Raw genomic sequence first — 19856 nt, 5'->3', positions numbered from 1 at the left:
TGTCCAGTAGAACTTTCTGTTCTGATGAAATATGATAGGTTCTAGGCACATAGAGCTAGTCCAATACATAGCCATTTACCACACATGGCTATCAAGCTCTTGATGATACAAAGAACTGAATTATTTTATTTTATTATTTTTAAAAATTATTTAAATTAATTTAATTAATTGAGATATAAATAGCCATATGTGGCTAGTAGCTATTAATTGCACAGCACAGCTCTACACTGCAAAATGCAGATAGTAACGCCATATTCTTTATAGGCTTAGGGGTAAGCCTATAAAGTAAATGTCTGTAAACTCCTAAGTACAGTACTGGTAAATAATAGACACCCAATCTCCGTGAGCTACTATTTCAGCAGTAGTAGGCATTGAACAAATATTTATCTGTAATCTCTTATCTGAATTATAAAATCTGAAAAGCTCTGAAAACCAAATTGTGTGTGTGTAACTCATTTTGGCAGCAAATCTAAACTGATCTGAATTAATTCAATGGTACAAACTGACCTGAATTGACAGAATGCTGCTTATAGGGTTTATTCATTTTATTTATTACCCGTTTTACTGCAGAAATATTAATGTGTTTGATTATGGGTGCTGCCCCAAGCCTGGCAGGGGGTGTTACTTAATCTTTAATATACATATCATATTGGCTCTCTCAGATCTGAAACATTCTAAATTTCTTTCTTTTCTTTTCTTTTTTTTTTACATTCTAAATTTCTGACACACATCTAATATTTTAAACATTTTAAACAGGAGATCACAGACCCTGCATTTGCATTTCTATACTGAGTTAGTTAGGATGGAACAGAATAGAGAGAACGGGCTTGACCTGAAGGCCTAAGGCCTTGCTAGTATTGCTGTAGAGAAGGGAAGCAGTCATTCCCAGGCAAGCTGGAGCAGAGGTGGGCCTGGAACCACCCAATGGGGAGCAGAGAGATAGATCCAAGAATGGGACAAGGGGACTCACAGCAGTGCTCTTCCTGGGGCAGCCACCTTTCCAGTTATTGCTTTATGTATCTGTTCAGTAAGTTTATGTAAATAGTCCTGCTGGGAATGGGGCATGAGGTTCTTATTTATTTAGTGAGTTAGCTATTGTAGAAGTCCTCTGGGATTCTAGGCTGATGCTGTACAGAGCCCCTTGTACAGAGCAAGCCTCTGGTTCTTTCTCTTCATCCCCACCTTCATACTACCTTTACATTCCAGAATGGCAGGAGCTCACACAGAGTGAGGCAGTCTTACACATCTCTCTCTCATATTGCTAGCTGGCTTTAGTACTGCACATGTCCCCTGCTGGCCTCATCTTTTGAGAATACAGAGATCTCACCCTGAAGGGCAATGTGTACTTCTTAACTGTGTAATTTGGGGCAAGTCACTCAGACTCTCTCAGTTACAATTAGCTCATTCATAAAAAGGAGCGGTAATACCCCTTCAAAGGGTTCTTACAGAAATGAGTAAAGGACCTCAAAATGTCTTAAAGAAAGTGAATGAGGTATCATAAGACTTTGATGGATCTCAGCCTCCTCTCAGTTGACCTTATTTGAAAGATGTAGTCACATCTTTATTACAGTAGAGAAGGGAAAACATGGCTTTGGAATAAGCCTAGTGGACTTTATACAAGACCTACACCCCTTGTGAGCCTCAGTTTCCACATCTGTACAAATTGGGATAATGCTTCCCTCTCATAGTAGCACCCTGAAAGAATAAAATGGGGGTACCAATATATTTAGAAAGCTCCATATGGTGCCTGACCCAGGGTGGATGCCTTTGCCCCTTGCCTACCCTTCCCTTCCACTAACAAGCCAATAGCACTAAAACTGACATTTTGCTTTCAATTTCAGCTGCCTAATAATTCCTAACTAAGAATGACGGAATTCAATACTGAAATCAATGAAAAAGAGCCACGTGGCCCTTCTTAATCACAATCTAAAATGATGATGCCATTGCCTGCAGCCATATCAGGGGAAGTGTAAGTGAGAGAAGAAGCCATGGAACAGAGTGCTTTTCAGAGTTACCTTCTTCAGAGAAGCAAGAGCCAGGCAGAGCTGGCCTCCGTCTTTAATGATAGGATATAATTCCAATTTCACAACTTAATTATGACTGAATGAAAAGGACAGCGTGAAAAACTAGGTGTAGGGTAGGGAGTTTCATCTCGTTAGGTTCACTGACACCTCATTAGGGACTTTGAAAAACATTCTGCTTCCAGGCAATTTTGCTACTATCTCAATTTTTTTCCACGTTTATCTGGCTCCATTTATTTGACTTGACACAAGTAGGAAAATGGGATCTTTGATTTTTTTATTTCTCAGCTCATCAACCAGCACTTCTAGTTCCCCACTTTGAACTGCAAGGTTCCTTCCCAGGTTATGTTAATCGACACTATAGGATCAAAGCTGCCAGAGTAATCTTCCAAAAATATAAGCTGGATCATATCATGTCCCTGTTTCATATCTTTAATAGCTACCCATTGGCTATAGGATCATGTCCAAACACCAAGGCATGGCTTTCAAGTGCCTCAGATCTCATTTCCTTCTTCCTCTTTCGGAATGTCTATTCTGGTTATAATGGGGCTACTTAACATTCCCCAATAGAAGGCCCAATAGAAAGTATCATTATGTTCAAGATGCCTCCATCTTCTTTCTCAATTTCCCTCACTACCAATAAAACTATCACTCAGCCCTTAAAATTCAGTTTAAATATTCAGTTTTCTATCAAAGTTTGCTTATTAGTCAGAAAACACTCCCTCACTCCTTTGCACTGCCAGTACAAAGATTCTCAGTACTAGGACTACTTGTCTTAAATGATAGTCAGTGGCCCATGTCTGCCTGCCCCAGCCAACTATGAGCTCCTTGAGGACAAAGCCCTGCTGTAGTCACCTTCTATTCTCTACTACTGCAATCCATGACGAGGTAGGTCCCAACAGGTTGTGAGATGTGTCAGAAGCTTCCTCCAAGACACCAAACTTGGGGAAAAAAGATAAATAAACAAATGATATTTCAAAGTAAATAAAAGAGTCAACATTTCTTCTAATAGTATCCTTCTCACATGTAGAATTATTCTATATATCCCTGAATTTTCCCAAAGGTGTGAGGCCAGGGTGTGTTGGAATAAAAATAAAAGGGCTGAGAAGTGCCACCCTATAACACCAAGTTAAGTCATGCAATAATATGATAAATACATGATAAAAAATAGCTGTTCTTGATCACATTCTGAGGTCTGGGATTCTTTTGCTTGACTCTGACATGTAGCACTGTTCACTATACCACACCATGGCCAAAGGAGGAAAAATCTGATGACATCTGGAACCAAAGAGAGTGTGTTGATCTCCTAAGTACTATGCACAGTTTATTTATTTAGAAATTTTGCCGCTATTCCATGTTAAACCAACTGTGGACTTAAATTAACTGTTTGGACATGGCAAAGGGATTTGGAGTTAGGAGATATGGTTTTATTTCCTGCAAATTGCTAACTGTTGCAAAATTTCAGGATGGCTTTTGGCAAATCTCTTCTTTGAAACTCCATTCCTCAACTGTAAAACAATAAACTTTAAAACTGTAGAGGAATCCCCACCTTGCAACTTTGTTATGTGTACTGAATGAGATTATATATATATATATATATATATATATATATATATATATATGCTCTGTAAATAATAAATTGTTCTATCAGCGGAAGTCAGTACTAATTATTGGCACTGGGAATTAACGAAGGATAAAATGCATTGTCACATCAGGATTATTTGTTGTTAAAAAGGCAGTTTCATCCCATCATTGAAAGAATGGGCTTTGGAGACTGACCTCCCTGTGTTCAAGAATTAACTCCATCACTTACTGACCAGGTGATCTTGAGTAAGTTATGTAACCTCTCTGATGTTCTTATTCTATGAAGTGGAGATAAGATAGGTTTTTTTTCGTGATTGTTATTAAATATTAATGCATTTCTGAAAGATACAGACATATAAATGATTAATCATAGCAAAATAACTTACATATTGTATCCAATATGACACAGAAATTGCAGTGAGAGCACCAAGGAAGGAGCAAATTTCATTAAGGAGCTGGTTTGGGAGAATGAATAGAAATTTTTTCTAAAGTTTTTTCAGGAAAATCTGGTTGGGAAATAATATTCAAAGCAAAAAAGAATAGCAAAGTGTAGTAAATGACAGAAACAAGAATGTCTTGAAATCTTAGTTTCTCTTCATTCTGCTTTCCTATATATAAATTGAGAGTAGAAATGTCTGCTTTTCTTCTATTTTTTTTAGTTGTCCTGAAGATGTGTGAGATCATGAATTCATAACACTATTCACCCCATTCACTCCAAGGCAGGAAGAATTATACACACTCAATATGGCCATCATCTCTTCCTAGCACTGGCCTCTGATTGGTAACCATAAGGGCAAGTAATTACCATGACATCATTTAGGCCCATAGAAAAGGACTCCATAAGGATGGAAAAATTTCTATCACTCTTCCACTGGCCTCAGTTGCATTTCATCAAATGGATTAGAATATGTCAAGGCATTCAGAAAGATGAGGTACATATATAACATGGTCTCATGATCTCTCAGGCTTCCTGTGGCCATATTTTCTTAAGTCCCTACTCTATCTGAGAACATCTTTAAAAGCAGAACCACAGACAGAATGATAAACTATAACAAAATTTTCCAAACAGGAACAATTGGTGATGGGAGTGGGGGAGGGAGGAAGATGCATAATAGTTAAGTAGGTCAAAAGAAAAGTATTTTGGGAGCTCTCTTGTTCTTCTATTAAAATGGAAACATTCTAACTTGACAAAGCTCTCAGATACAGTTCCCTTTGTTCTGTGAAGCCACGCGGTGTTGAGCGATGAGACATGCTTAGAGCCCAGGTGTGCCCTTACTAGCTGTGAAATCTCACGCAAGGCACTTAGCATCTCTGATCCTCCCATGTCCCACCTTGAAAATGAAGGAATGATTAATCCATTAAGTCTCTTCTGGCTTTTAAAAATCTTATTCAACTCATGTCTGAAACCCTGTGCTATGTACTGGGGGAAGAGGAGGAAAGAGCCATTTGTAAGACAGGCTGGGCCATGTTCAGTTTGCAATCATTCATGGGAGAAGTCTGCAGTCACCAAACATCTACCACATACAACACACTGTACTAGGTTCTTAATATCTACGTTCTCATCTTACCCATCATACCAGTCCTGTGCAGCACTGAAATATTTGTAAGTCATGACCAACCCCTACCACACCTCCAAGCCCAGAACCAGTTGAGTGATCCATATAAAAACCAGATGGAGAGATCAAACTCTCAGCTTTCCTGCTAATGAAGCTGGACTGGAGAATGCCAGCATGTGACCAGAATCAAGCTTCCTATAACTTTCCCTCTGCCTGACTCCCTTATAGAGGAACCTTCTGTATAAGGGCATATGAAGAACAAGTGTGTCCTTGCAAGCAGATGCAAACGTGAACTCCCAGACAATGCTGAACGTTCTTGGCCCACACTTGGTAGGCAGAAAAGGCATTCCTGGTCCATTCAGAGGCATGAAAGAGTGAGAAGAGAGAAAGCAGGAGTTTTCTGCTCCTACTTTTCCTTTCCTGCCAATGGAACAGAAGCTTCTTTCTCTGAGGAAACGTGGGCGGGCCCTCATACAGGATAAGCAATCCCTCTAAAACCATGATTAGCCATGTTTACAGGACCCCCATTGGGTCATACAAACTGCCCAAAGTGACCCAACTAGTAAGGAGCAGGACAGAGGTTTGTATCCAGATATTCCAAATTCCTTTCTTTTCCCACTGTACTGCATGAAGCCATGTGCACATGCATGTGCACACACATGTACATGTGTGCACACACACGACCTTGGTGCAAGATAGTGTCATGAGCAATAAATGAAAGATAGAAATGCCATAGTCTATTTCAAAATATGTAATGCAGACATCTAGGTTTTCATAGTAACTTGTCAACTTCTCAGTTACTGTGAATGTGTATATAGACTGTGAGTGTGCATGTATATAGACTGTGAGTGTGCATGTATATACACATATATACATGCATTCATATTTGCATGTTCATGCGGCATCATCTTGTAGCCCTGAAGCCGTGGGTCACTATGTTATCAGACTATTTGGATCATCTTAGATTTCAATATATAATACATATAAGACCTTATTTACCCAGACTCACAAATTCATATGAAAATAAGCAAATTAGGATTTAAGCACCAGCACTCTAAAAAGTTACCTTTAAAAAATGTTCTTTCTACAATATGTCACTCTCTCCCCTACTTCCCTACCATATTTATGGTTTAAAAAGTCAATCCATCATTATTAACATCAGCTCCTACATGGGGCTACATGATTATGCTTTGTCAGGACACATGTCCACCTAAGTATTATTGGAATATCTGCTATTTCAATTTGCCTATTTTTGATTAATTACAGGCAATGGTCTAGATAATAAGAACCATCAGATAGGGGAACCTGGGTGGCCCAGTGGTTGAGTGTCTGCCTTAGGCTCAGATCATGATCCTGGGGTCCCAGGATCAAGTTCTGCATCAGGCTCCCCACAGGGAGACTGCTTCTCCTTCTGCCTGTGTCTCTGCCTCTCTCTCTGTGTCTCTCATGAATAAATAAATAAAATCTTAAAAAAATAACTATCAGATAATTTATGAAATATTGGACACGTGATTTCTCCTTGGAGTCTTTTCATATTTTACACCAGGAATCAGTCTAGCATTGTAGCTTAAGATTGTATACTGTGTACTCAGATGCCACTTGGTACTTTTTAGCTGTGCATGCTAGGCAAGTGTCTTCACCTCTCTGAATCTTATTTTCCTTATCTATAACACAAGAGTAATAATGGCACCTTCTCATAGTACCACATTCTAAAGGTTAAGTGAGATTAATTATATAATTAGCAATAGGCCCAGCACATACTAAGCAGTTAGAAGATCACTGCCAATGTATGAGGCAGAAAATATAGTGACAATGGCTCTGAATCTAGGCTCAATCTATCATTGTTTTTAAAATTATTATTACTACTACTACTACTACTACTACTACTACTACTACTGCTACTACCACCACTACTACTACTATTATATTTGAATCAAGGGGGATTCAAGACCTGGTTTTCTTATTTTTCTAGTATATTTATGTGGTAAAAAAAAAAAGATAAAAATTATAAATAGTGTAGATTGAGTATTTGAATTGAATTAAATATTAATTTAACCATACTGCATTCAGGAGTAAATTCAACAGTCTTAAAGGGCAGAGAGGTTCAGCACTATTAGGCATGAGTTCATTGTGTTGGATGGGCTTTGCTTATTTATTTGGTTTTTAATTAGCTCAGTGCTAAAAAATACACAAATGTTAGTCCCATTTGAAATTCAATATATGGGGCAGCCCTGGTGGCCCAGCAATTCAGCGCCACCTTCAGCCCAGGGCGTGATCCTGGAGACCTGGGATGGAGACCCACATCAGGCTCCCTGGATGGAGCCTGCTTCTCCCTCTGCCTGTGTCTCTGCCTCTCTCTCTTTCTGTGTCTCTTATGAATAAATAAATAAAATCTTAAAAAATAGAAATTCAATATATGTAATCCTTGGCTTAATTCAATTCCTTTATTCTTTAAAAAATATCTATGAATAGCATACAAATGATAATGCTACAATGAAATAGCAATTATATATATATATTATATATGTTATATATATATATATATATATATACACACACACACTTTTTATAGAGCTTTAAATACATTCTTTTCTTCTGACTTCCATAAGGTATGTGGATTTGGTACACTCAGCCAACTGTATAGATGGGAACACTATAGAGGTGAAGAAATATAAAGAGGCAAGTCTTACTTACCTAAGCTGTGGGGGAGGCCAGCAATCTAAAATCTGGATTACAAACCCCATGAAGAATGAGAAGGGGATAGGCCATCACCATGGAGGAGCCAGAGGAAAGGACCAGAGGTGTTCACAAAACACTGAACTCAATTATCTAAGACCTTTCTACCCTCTTATATTCCACATTTCTACAAAAAAGAGCTTTCAAACATCAAACTAACTTGCTTCTGGAATGAAGTCAGTCTAGCATTTTTTCCATAGAACATGCTATACAGAAAGAAAAAATCTCAAAGGATCTTCTTGGCATAGCTGCCCTGGTATTCCCCTTCACTAGACCAGGGCCAATATTCCTATTGAAGTAATAAGAAATGAATGGAATATACCAGCCTATTGACACCTCTGAGCCCCACCCCCACCCCCAGCCAAAAAAGTCCATCTCCCAGACTCCACACAAGATGGAGGCAGAAGAAGCCCACTGAAGCTCAGCTTGAGCCTATGAGCTTTCTAGAACATTGAGAAAACAAAACACAGCAGTTCCATGACTAGTTATGTGGAAGGGACCCATCTTTTTCAAAACACAGGTCTTGAGAGTGCATTGTCTACTCTTGCTTTTATTGCCTTTGTTTTTTGTGTCAAATCCAAAGAGTCATTACCAATACCGATGTCAATAAGCTTACCTCTTGTTTTCTTCTAGAAGTTTTATGGTTTCAAGTTTTACATTAAAATCTTTATCTATTTTGAGTTGATTTTTGTGTATGGTAAAAATAGGGGTCCAATTTCATTCTTTCCCATGTGATTACCTGAAAACAGGATATGGAGGGGATGCCTGCACTCCCATGTTCATGGCAGCACTATTCACAACAGCCAAGATATGGAAACAACCTAAATGTCCACCAACAGATGAATGTATAAAAAGAAGGGATAGATAGATGATAGATGATAGATAGATAGATAGATAGATATAGATAAATAGATAGAATATATATGTATATATACACATATATATAATAGAATATTATTCAGCCATAAGAAAGAACATCTTGCCATTTGTGACAACATGGATGAAATGTGAAGGCATTATGCTAAGTGAAATAAGTCAGAGAAGATAAATGCTGCATGGCATCATTTATATGTGGAGTCTAAAGAAAAAAAGTCAAACTCATGGAAACAGAGAAAAAGTAGAAAAGTGGCGCCAGAAACTAGGGGGTAGGGAAAACAGGGAAAGGTTGGTAAAAGGATACTAACTTTTAGCTCTAAGATGAATTAAGTCTAAGGATCTAATGCAAAACATGGTAACTGCAGTTAATAACACTGTGTTATATAACTGAAATTTCTTAAGAGAGTAGTAGTGTGGTATATAGATCGATTGATGATAGATGACAGATAATGGATAGATAGAGAAAAGTGGATTGTCTTGCTCCTCTCTCTCTCATGTAAGCAGGGATCTGAGAGGATCTACGTGTAGTCTGCATGAGAAGCATAATCCTAATCTATCAAGGTCACCTTTGGAAAGACATCTAGGTTACTTGCTATTTTATGCCATTGTGTTTTTGTTTTTTTACAGAGAATATAGTACCTTCACTTACTTTCTTCATCACCTCGCTAACTCCTATTCATCCTTCAAAACTCTACTCAAAAATTACAGGTTCCAGGACTCCCTTCCTAATGCCTAATCTGACCTGTCTGGTTCGGATGTACTCAGTTTTATTTTATAACTTCTGTCACGAGATCCTATCTATCTATCTACATGCTCCTCTCACACTCTTGGCTCTAGCTCCAGGAGATGCAGACCTTGTCTTACTTCTGTCTGCCAGCAGGTTTCCAGGGCCTGTTTATAGTATATGTCTCATATGCTTTCTTTCACTGATTCATTTATTGAGTAATTGAGCAATTAGTTGATTGATCTCTTTTAGTTGCTTAGAGACCTTTTATTTTCATTCAAAGCTCTCAAGTACTTTCTGAAATGCTGAAGTAAGTGTAGGTCACTCTGTCAAGTTTCCAAGTGTTCTACTTTGATCCATCTATACTTGCCAGCCAGATTCTGCAGAAGGACAGCTGGTTTAGTTGCTCCAGTGAATGCTATTATTCTTCACAACGCTGGTAATAAGCAATCTTTCTTCAAGCTCTGCACTTCTTTCCAGGCTTACTTTCTCATCCCTAATGCATCAGGATTTTCCACCTCAACTGGCTGCTCAGAACCCTGGGGTTCTGCTTCCAGCTCTATGACTAACTACTAGCCATGTGACCCAGGGAATGTCACTTTCCCTTTCTGAGCCTCGTTTTCCTTCATCATAGAATGGAAAATGACAGTCTATCATTGAATCAAAGTCTAGATGCCTGGCCAATAGAGGGGGAACTAAGGATGCTGTCTTAATGTAGAGTGAGGGGCTAGAAAATTTGGGGAATATGAAATGTGCGGTCTGAAACCTGTACTCCAATCTCATCTTCCATCTTCATTCCTGTCAAACATCTAAGTCTGTTTCTCTGTTGAAGACAATACATTATCTCTCTGATAGGGCTGTTGTAAATCAAAAGGGATAATGTGTGTGAAAAAGCTCTGGAAACTGAAGTTCTACAATCACTATGATCTCTCTAAAGCAAACCATACATATAAAATGAGGGCTTTCAAGTCTTAAATCATCATTTACCAAAGTGTATTCCATGCGCTTGGTTCTGTGAGGTATTTACAGGAGTTAAAAGGTGAGGAGGTAGGGAAAATAAAGTTCTGTGGACAAATCAATTTAAGAAACAATGGGATGACAAAATCAAATGAGGTTTCTTTACCAAGGAGGACTCTGCTTTGACTAGCTATCATGTACTGTGAGTCTAAAAAGGGGAACTTATTTTTGCAAGGTTTCCTGATCTCTTTTGTCCACAGACCCTTTTGCTTTATAGAGCATCAGCTGAGCATATTTTGAGGAATGCTGTGTTAAATGAAAGGAATGACATGATGTGGGAATTTTGATTGCTGCTAGGGGTTTCAGAGGAGATACTTTGAGAAGATGAGAGGAACTTTCAGCTTGTTTCTGTTTCTGTCTCAACCCTTTGGGAAGACAATCATAAGCTGTGGAATGCTAAGGGAGGTTATGACTTGGAGTCAGTACCCCTGGGGTGCAACCCTAACTCTGCCACCAACTCCTGGTGTTACCTGGGACCATTTTTTGAGGCTCAGTTTGCTCATGTATAAAATGCAGGGCTGGATGGCAGAAGCATCAGGATCACTAGAGACTAGTCACATATGCCTGGATCACTGAAACAAAGTGCTTGCTGAGGGAAAAGAGAAGGATTAACAAGGCAGCATGCATATTTGATGTCACAGAAAAACCTAGCCATGCCCAGCTCTCAGATAATTGATTTGGGAGCAGGTCATCTGGAACTCAAAGTTCACTGGTAATAGTGCCCTAGAAAGTAGAAAGTGAGGTAAGCATGCACGCAGCCTATGCAAGAAGATTGCTGACAGGGGAGGAACCTTCTTGGCTAGCTACCCATCTTACCTCCTAGCACTTTAAGTACGAATTAGACATCACTTATTCTGAAGCTGTGGTTTCTTCTCAGGCTGCCTCAGTATTTACATGTGTCCCACACACCCCACATTCACCAGCTGAATGTCCACAGTCTGTCAGACACCAGGGAGGTCAGGGTCTGATAGCCTCCCAATACTCAGGGCTGCATTAACGCTAGACCACACAGAGAAAAAGCTCAGCTCACTATTCACAGCCATGCTCTTGAAACACCAGATTTATAATGTGTGGAAGTCTTTCCCAAAGTTTCACATTTGCATTTTCTACTAGTAATATATTGAAAGCATTAGCTGCAAAACAAGGAAAACCCAGAGGCTGGGTGGAATACAAATCCATTTGATTCAACAAGTGCTTTCTGAACATCCAGGAAGCAAACTGGTATCTTCTCTGCACAGAGCAGAGGGTAATGGGGAACTTCCATTTATCAGAGTTATCAAGACCTATTACCTTCCTGACATAGCTGTTCTCTTTAATCCTCACTGTGAAGCATTTGGTGACACCATTCGACAGGTAAAGGGGCCTGAGAAGAAATGGCCCCAGTACCACAAATAAATAGATAATCCAGAATTTGATTCTAATATCTGTCTGATTCTAGAGTCTGAGTCTATTTCCAAGCTGCCTTACTAGTTATAGATGATAAATAAGGAATTGTGATCCTCAGGAACTGATGAGAGTATGGAGAGGTGAGAAAGGACATATAAGGCAGAATGGTGAGAGATGCACAGAACTAAGAATCAGAAACTGTGTGTTCGTCCACTGTGATCTCTGAGAAAACAATAAAACTCAATGTTTGTACACCTATTTCTATTTTTAAGACCAGTTTACAAATACACATATTGATCTATTTTCTACTTCACAGAGTCACAGAACTTCAGAGTATGATCTTAGAAGAGGCCATGTAGAACATCTTGTTTAAGTCCATTCTTTTACATATAAGAAAATGGATCTTCAGAAACTGTAAATACTTGCCTTGGGTCATAAATAGTAAAGTAACCACAAAAGTTGGCCTAGAGCCTTTTCCCCTGCTTCTTAGTCTACCACATATCTCATTGCACTGCTGCTCAACCTTTTAATGAGTCCAATAGAGTGAGTGTTTCATTTATTCATCCATCTCAGTCCAACCATCCATCCTCTATCCGTCTGTCTTCCAGGTACCCTCCATCCCTCCACCCACTATCCATTTATCCATGGGTTTGTCCTTCTTTCTAGTCAACTTTAGCCAAGTATTTACTCTAAGCAAGGTCCCAAACCATACCCAAGTTTCCAAGCTTCCTGCCTGTTCCAGTAGCATAATTTTACCTCTAGACACAGTTTAAGAGTGAACCTGTACCAGAATTCTACTCCATAGAAGAAGGCTACATATCCAAGCGTTACTTTTTTAAAAAGAAGAAGAATATTCCAGATGGGAGAAAGGTTCTCTGGGGCTTGGACTTGCCATTATTTTCAGGCTGAAGTGCCCAGAGGCATTCTGATATTGAACTGATGGCATATGCATGTATTTGAGCTAGAGATTATGGGAAAGTGGTGGTCTGATATCTGGAAATTAGTAAAAAACTGCAGCCCTAGCTGTTCTGAAAAAAAAAATATTTTCCGCATGAAAGCAATAGTACGATTTCATTTAAAGTATATAATGCAAATGCCAGTAAAATGTTGGCCTGATTATATTTATCCATTCACAAATATTTGTTGAGCACCAATGATGCATTTTTATTTGTGTTTACACTTAATGCTTGCAATAAGTTTATAAGGTAGATAGTAACATATTCTCCACCTTCAATTTATGGATGCAGAAGCTGAACTCAGATAGGTATGTACCTTTTCCAATGTCACACAGATAGTTAACAGAGCCAAGATTTTTACCCAGAACTCTTGGGTTTCAAAGCTCATACTAGACTAAGCTGCTTCCCCCAAACAATTTACACTCCAATGGAAGAAGGAATAATTCCTTGTTGTGAGGCTCAGAGAAGGGCTCACAAAACAGAATTCCCACCAGAAAAAGTAGAGGTCTGAATGTGGAGAAAGCCAAAAAGAGCATCTCCAAGGAGAGATACAGCTTGAGTAAAGCTAGAAAAACAAGGAAGCATGGGCCAAGTTTAGGAAATAAGTGGGCTGTAGTGATGGACCACTGAGCTGGAAAGAAGTAGGCTAGGTTCATTTTGTACATGATCTTAATCTTAGGAGAAATGGGGTGCCACTAAAGGTCGTTGAGCAGGAAGATGATGCAATAAAATCTGCACTTTTAGGACACTCAGTCTGCTGGTTAAATAGTTTGAAAGTTGGAAGAAAGAGGACCATTTAAGAGGGTAATGTTTGAGAGACTCCTCTAGAAAATAGGGAATGGTGGAAAGAAAGAAAAAGAAAGAGAAAAATGTGAAGAATGCTAAAGAGATTAGATATATGGGCAGGTGGGTGGGTGGATCGATGCATGAATAGATGAATAGACTGGGTGGATAGGTGGATGGATGCATAGATGGGTGGGTGGATGTATGAATGGGCAGATGGACAGGCAGATGGGTGAAGGGATGGTTACTTGTGTTTATGCTGGAATTTCCCTATAAGAATATATTTCCCTTCCTTTGAACTCTACCTACAGCATGTATAATCTGGGGCTCTTCCTCTAATGAGACTTCAATAACAACCATAAATTGTAGACCTAGCAGCTTCTGCTTCATTATGCTTTCTGGGTAGAAGGGCCATAACATGGAAACCTCTCCACTTATCCACCTGTATATCATCTTGAGATTCTTCTGTCAAAACCATGATTTCATCATGTTTTCCTCCACTGCCAACACGACACAAATGTTATTTGTGCTGTCATTCATGATATTTCCTGAGTACTATACTAAGAGTATGATATATCTTTCATCTATGAAAACCCTAAACTTTGCTATGAGGCTTAATTTGGTTTGAACCTGGCCAAACCACTTCACTATGTCACCTTGGACAGGTAACTTAATTCCATTCAAACTATCTATAAAATGGTGATAACACTCTAATTCACAGGGATGTTATGGGAATTCAGCAAAGATAGGTAAAGTGGCCAGTGCATAGTAGATTCCCAATAAATGGAAACTATATTATTAAATACAATCTTCTAATTTCTATAATGGAGCTCTTGTTATCACTTTCTTCTTTCTCAAGGACCATTTGGTTTCCAATTTCCCTTAAGTAGAGACTCCTGTGATATTTTGTACATATTTTGCACATCTGAAAAATTAGTGCACTCCACACACTCTCTACCACATATCTACAAATTTAATGCTTTTTTTTTTTCAATATTGATCCGTCTCATCTCCAGTTCTTTCTCTCTCAAGGTAAATTCTCATTGTTTGGTTAAGATGCCACACAACTCTCAACAGAAGAATTATAGTTCTAGCTTCCCTAAGTGTTCTACAATGAATTAGGTCACAACTGTATCCTTAGCACTGACATCAAGTGGAAATGCCATAGTTGCCAGAGTTTGCAAGAGGCAATGCCATAACCAGGCATCGTCTGTCTGCAAAGGGCTGGCATCTACACCATTTGTCTTCCTCCATCATACTGAAGAACACCACAATAATGAAAAAACCTAAACAACCTAAAACATGGCAATAGGAAGGTAGCACAGACTGAGTGAAACTGCCCCCTTTTGTTCATGTTCTTCCCTCTGACCAGTTGTTATTTCTCTGGCTTCTCTGGCTCCCTTCAGGAGTTCACAGGAGAACTGAAAAAACTTTCCAATATCCTCATTTTGGCATTTCCCCATTTAACACCTGTCTTCCCACTGGCCTATGAGGCCTATATCCACAAAGGAGGACACTATGTTTATCTTACTTATCTCGTGTCCCCAAGGTCTAGCAGAATTTCTGGTAAATGGTCAGGTCTCATCATGTATTTGTTAAATAAATGAATACATGATTGACTGAATGAATGGAAAAGTGATTCCTGAAGGAGACAGTTAAGCAAACATATAATTCCAATGTTGAGTGCTATGCTAGAAGGAAATATAAAGCACCAAGGGAGCCCAGCAGAGGGTTACTGGAATGCTATGGAATGATAATAGAAAGGTATTCTAGGCAGAGGGAGTAGCCTGCACAAAGGGGCAGAGATGTGATATGTATAACATGCACATTCAGAAAATGACAATTCATTGGAACTCAAGAAAGTGCCATCCACCTTCTTTCTTGGTTGACCTTCCTACTTGGATTCACACAACTCCAGTCAAACATGCTTCCACTCAGTTCTCAAAACATGTCTGGCTCATGTCAGACCCCATATCATTGCTCATGTTCCCCTACCCTGTCTGCCCATCTAAATCTTGACCAGCCTGCATAAGCCAACACTACCACCATTCTTTCAGAGCCTCCTCTATCAGCTCCATGCCCTGGGTGATGCGGCCTGGATCCCTCCTTCACATAGTTGGCTAGTTCACAGCAGGGTGGAACACTCACTATCTTCATCTGCCAAGCTCCCACTGCACCTCATCTCTCCTTCTGCCATGGGCTGCCCTTCATCCTGCAGTCAGACACCAGGAAACAGAAATATGATACCAGGGGCGTTAAGCTGGTGTTTCAGAAAACAGTTTTCATGGAACAGTGAGCTAAGCATATGATCTTTAAAAGGAGGGTTTCCAGATGAACTGTTAATTCCATTTTTAATTTCTTTGAGGTTCCCTCAGGGACTGAGTGATGGTGTTTTGTTTCTGAATGAAGGAAATGGAGTTTCTTTCTCCTTGATCTGGAGGAGATGGGAACTTCCATTTAAATCACCTTCTCCTTCCTGGCCCACATGAGAGCAGAAATTGGAGTTTTTGAATACAAAGGGGAGATTTCCTTGGACCTAACCCTTTGCTTCCTTTCATTCCCTGGGTCAAGGAAGAAAATGAAGGGAGGCTAATCTTAAAATACTTTTTTCTGTCCCCCTTACCTGTTCAATTTCAGAGAAACTTCCTCTGCCTGCCTAATTCCTTCTCATGCTCCCACCTCCATTTACTTTTCCTGGTTGCCCATCTGTGCGGAAATCACCCTCCTCTCTCTACAGCCGGAGACTTTTTTTACGCCTCCATCTTAACATCTCTCATAGCCCGAGTTTAATAAGACTCCATTGTCTGCTCTTCTGATTAGGAGAAGAGCCATGAGCTCAAAAAGACCCTGGTTCTCAAAGTGGGCCCTGGAGGTGTAGCCTCAGTATCACCTGGGAGATTTGTTGAAAATGTAAATTATTGCTGTTCTCCCTTCTCAAACCGGCTTCCAAAAAGACCTGAGTCAGAAACTCTGGTGATAGGCCCAGCAATCTGAGTTTTAGCAAGCCCCCTAGGAAATTTGAAAGCCTGCTAAAGTTTGAGGACCATTGCTATAGGGGAAGGAATCGGAAACTATTCGTATCTAGTAGAATTCCGCCCTCAGTAAATGTCTTGCTGAACGGAATTATTTAATGATACATCCCCTAACATGCTACTACTAATAATCTACAGTGGAAAAGAAGATAACGTGAAGCATAGAGATGAGCTGTGTACACAAAACTGGCCCACTTCTCACCCCACTGGTGCATGTTAAACCATCATAAAATGCTTAGAAAGATAATTCCTGATAACAGCAGGTGTTCATTCCAAATCAGTTGATAACTGCTTTGTTTCTGAGACTTCCTGGAATATTGATTGCCCACAGTTCTTTAGTATTAAGGGTGGCATTTGGTTGGACAGTTCTGCAACCTCTGTTTGCATGGATGCACTGTCTGGCAGATTGAGGATGGAGGCTGCTACACCCCAGAGCCCTGGTAGAGGAGCCAGGCAACAACAGTGCTTATTATTGTATGGACCCAACATAAAGCAGGTCAAAATCCTGTTCCCTAGAACACAAAAACTACCTAGAATAAGAGCCTGAAATAACATAGCTCTCCTATAAGCTATTATACTTTTCTTCCAATATCAACACTGCAAAGGGTTTCACTTTACTTCCCTTCCTTATGAAAGACTCATAGCATCAAAACAAAAGGTAACAGCCCCCAACCCAGAGCCTTTCTACTGCAGGTTGCCCCTGATAGTACCATGTATCTATAAATGTATTTTTTTTACACAACCAGATTTTAATCACGCAAATAGAATGCTGTCCTGCCAGAGCATTTCTTTTCTCCTTACTGCTTTTTCCTCCCCATTGAATTCCTTCCTTCCATTTAGTTGCATTTTACTTCTTCAAGGAGGGTCAGTGCATTTTAATCACAATGTACATTGGCTTGCTGGAGCTATTGATGAAAGAACTCAAAGCTCAGCCACTCAGCTCATTTAGATGTGAACTACCAAGTTCAATGAAAGAAGCAAAGGGCAAAATGAAATTACACAGCCTTTTGGCTGATCTCCCATTTCTGTGTATAAAGAGTCATGGGATGGCCTTCGACGCCCCAGATTCTGGAACAATAGTGCCCTAGAAGGAGTTCATATAATATTAATAGCATATTATTGAGTGAGATAAATATAAAATCCAAATTTTAAAAAGAAAACTGAGTTGGCAAGGAAAGATGATCAAAAGTCCTTTTTATTTCAAAATAACAATCATAGCAAAGAATAACTAACATTTGTACAGTACTTTATAGTTTATCAAATGCTCCTACATCCATTAAGTCAGTTAACCAGCATGGTCATTATGGACAGCTGAGATTTATACAGAGCTTACGATATGCCAGGCATTGCGCCGAATGCCTAACGTGGATTATGTAACTTAGTATTTGTAGCAACTCTCATGTAGGCTCTCATTTTACATGCACCAAGACTGAAGTTAGGTGACTTACACTAGGTCACACAACTGGGAGGTGGTAAATCTAAGATGTGAGCCCAAGCACACTGATGCTACACTATTAGCAGCATCATCTATGGAACAAGACTTAGGCACTACTAAGTTAGCTGTTATGGCCAGGACCACCCAGAAGTAAGCAGTAGAGCCTCAAGTAAGAACCCAAGGGTCCTCATTCCCAGTTCTGGGCTAGCCCCTGCAACCTCTTCATACCTTGTCCACAACAGGCCCAAGCCGAGAGTCCTCACTGCCAACCCTCCACAGACAGAGCTCCTTGTGGGTAGTTGAACTTCCCTTCCACAATTAACACAGGAAAAAAAGAAGGAGGCAAAATTGTGAAGAAAAAGCAGATGCAATGAAACGTCGGGACACCTGCACCCCGATGTTTCTATCAGCAATGGCCACAATAGCCAAACTGTGGAAGGAGCCTCGGTGTCCATTGAAAGATGAATGGATAAAGAAGATGTGGTTTATGTATACAATGGAATATTACTCAGCAATTAGAAACGACAAATACCCACCATTTGCTTCAACGTGGATGGAACTGGAGGGTATTATGCTGAGTGAAATAAGTCAATCGGAGAAGGACAAACAGTGTATGTTCTCATTCATTTGGGGAATATGAATAATAGTGAAAGGGAATATAAAGGAAGGGAAAAGAAATGTTGGGAAATATCAGGAAGGGAGACAGAACATAAAGACTCCTAACTCGGGGAAACGAACTAGGGGTGGTGGAAGGGGAGGAGGGCGGGTGTTGGAGGGGAATGGGTGACGGGCACTGAGGTGGACACTTGACGGGATGAGCACTGGGTGTTTTTCTGTATGTTGGTAAATTAAACACCAATAAAAGTTAATTAAAAAAAAAAAAAAGAAAAAGAAATAAGTGCCACTGAAAAAGAACATAAAAGAGAAGCAAAGCAAAAGTCCATGAGGAAGTGAGTTCTCAGAGTACAGCGGGAGACTCTGAAGACAGGAGATGAAATCTCTGTACTTGCTAAATCCAGAAAGACCACACTGTACTAAAGAATGGAGCTGGCCCCAACGAGCTTCCCATACCAAGGAATGCCATTGCAGACATTCCCTCCCAGCAACGTGTCCTTCTGTGGGAGGGTAGAAGAATAAGCAGACTTTGGCATGGCTCCCCTGACCTCTGGAGTGTGGACTCTTTGAGGGCAAGGTCTCTGCCTATAGCTGCAAGGCCTTGCACAATGCTTGGCACATTTGGAGCTCCCAAAAAGTTATGTTGAATGGAACTTTGCAGAATGTAGCTGTTACTGTCAGCAAGACATGATGCTTTCACTTCCCTGCCTCAGTTTCTCATCTGTAAAATGGGGACAATGAAAGCATCCCCTTTACAGGACTTTCCTAAAGATTACATATGATATAAACATATCATAATCTGTTTATGAGGCATACAGCACATTGTTTGGCCCTAAGTGGGTGTTCCATAGCTGCTGGTTGATGCTGTTGAAGTTAATACTGGCATCAAATGAAGACATGTCACTATCCAGTACAGTTACTTAGACTACCTAGCCCAGTTTACTCATCTTACAGATGAGGAACTGAGGTCCAGAGAGGGATGGGGCTCTTTCAAAGACACTCAGTGTTTAGCAAGGAGGGAAAAAGAAAACCAAGTCTACCTATAACCTCCTCATGCAATGACTGTTTTCACTGGCATGCTTCATTGATCTAAAGAGTAGAGTTTAGGTAGAAACATCTCGCTTCCTATCTTGGT

This window comes from Vulpes lagopus, chromosome 10, assembly GCF_018345385.1.
Source record: "Vulpes lagopus strain Blue_001 chromosome 10, ASM1834538v1, whole genome shotgun sequence".
Classification (NCBI taxonomy): Eukaryota; Metazoa; Chordata; class Mammalia; order Carnivora; family Canidae; genus Vulpes; species Vulpes lagopus.
This window is presented reverse-complemented; position numbering follows the sequence as displayed.